Raw genomic sequence first — 1,493 nt, forward strand, 5'->3', positions numbered from 1 at the left:
TGACGAGACGACAGTTCAGCATACCCTTCAGCTACGTCATTTGCTACGACCTAGCAAGGCGCCATATTCAGTAATTAGAATGAATTCTGCACAGATAATATTGTGACTCATGTACCGTCAAGAGCGACGTTCATCATTAATGGATTAAAGTTAAGTATCAAACTAATTATGTCCGCTTTCTGAATTCTCATTCCTTGTCATGTTCCAGACCTCACGTCAGTATAGTTCTTCCCTCCTCACGCCAGCCAGCGTTAGCTAAAACGCGTGCATTTCGGACCCCTCTAGTAACACTGTGTTGGCTCTTCAGCCGACACAACAGATGAGGCAATATTTCATCTATCAGGAAGGGTTAATAGGCATAAAGTTCGGCTTTGGGGTTCGCAAAATCCACACGTTGTCATTGAACATGTTCGTGATACCCCTAAACTAAACATCTGGTGCGGGCTAATGCAGGTTGCAACCTGCACCACGCAAGTAACGAGCAGCCCTTAGTGGCTGGCCATCACAGTTTTCTTTATCTTAAATATCTTTGTGACTAATGCCCTTTTGGCATATTCTTTATTTTATAAATGACATGTAAGTACTGCCAGTCTTTCCGCACTTATACTCTATCATAAATTTTTAGTCATAATTCTGTGACCATGTTATAGAATATAGACCATTTGTTTTAAATTCTGAGGGAGACACTCCTAGCGGTGTCGAAACCAGATTAATTTGCTAAAAATAGTGACCGAGGGCTGATTTTCTTTCAATTGTAACTATTCACGGTCTCTGAACGTGCAGCCATGTTCAAGATTTTAAGGTTTTTTTGTTTGCAGGTTGTAATTTAGCCGCCTTAGGCAGTCCCAAATGTATGACACGATCTAAATGTTTAAAGAAGAAAACGATACAACCCTATAACTTGTTCCTCCAGCTTCTCAAGAAAATTACAGAATGTGTTGAGCTGAATAATCAGTTTAATGAGGAAAGACTATGCATTGACAGTAAGTCCAAGAAATTTATGAGCAGTAGAAGAAATGCAGCCAACGGCCTTGCCGCAGTGGTAGCACCGGTTCCCGTCAGATCATCGAAGTTAAGCGCAGTCGGGCTGGGTTAGCACTTGGATGGGTGACCATCCGGTCTGCCGAGCGCTTTTGGCAAGCGTGGTGCACTCAGCCCTTGGGAGGCAAACTGAAAAGCTATTTGATTAAGAAATAGCGGCTCCGGCCTCGGAAACTGACATACGGTCGGCAGAGGGGTATGCTGACCACATGCCCCTCCATATCCGCATCCAGTGACGAATAAGGGCTGAGGATGACACGGCGGCCGGTCCGTACCGTTGAGCCTTCATGGCCTGTTCGGGAGGAGTTTAGTTTAGAAGAAATGTGGCTAGAACAAACTTAACATCAAAACTGTTGACCTCGAACTAGACGAAGATAAGGAATTCTGCTACCTTGGAAGCAAAAGAACACCATACCTAGGTAGTAAGGAGGACATGAACAGCACAGTAGCAC

At 44.1% G+C, this 1,493-nt stretch overlaps 1 pseudogene; it reads left to right on the forward strand.

Moving 5' to 3' along the window:
* Positions 1-1,021: 1,021 nt before the first annotated feature.
* On the forward strand, positions 1,022-1,139 carry LOC126425559 (5S ribosomal RNA; annotated as a pseudogene).
* Positions 1,140-1,493: the final 354 nt, after the last annotated feature.

This window comes from Schistocerca serialis, chromosome 10 (genome assembly GCF_023864345.2).
Source record: "Schistocerca serialis cubense isolate TAMUIC-IGC-003099 chromosome 10, iqSchSeri2.2, whole genome shotgun sequence".
Lineage (NCBI taxonomy): Eukaryota > Metazoa > Arthropoda > Insecta > Orthoptera > Acrididae > Schistocerca > Schistocerca serialis.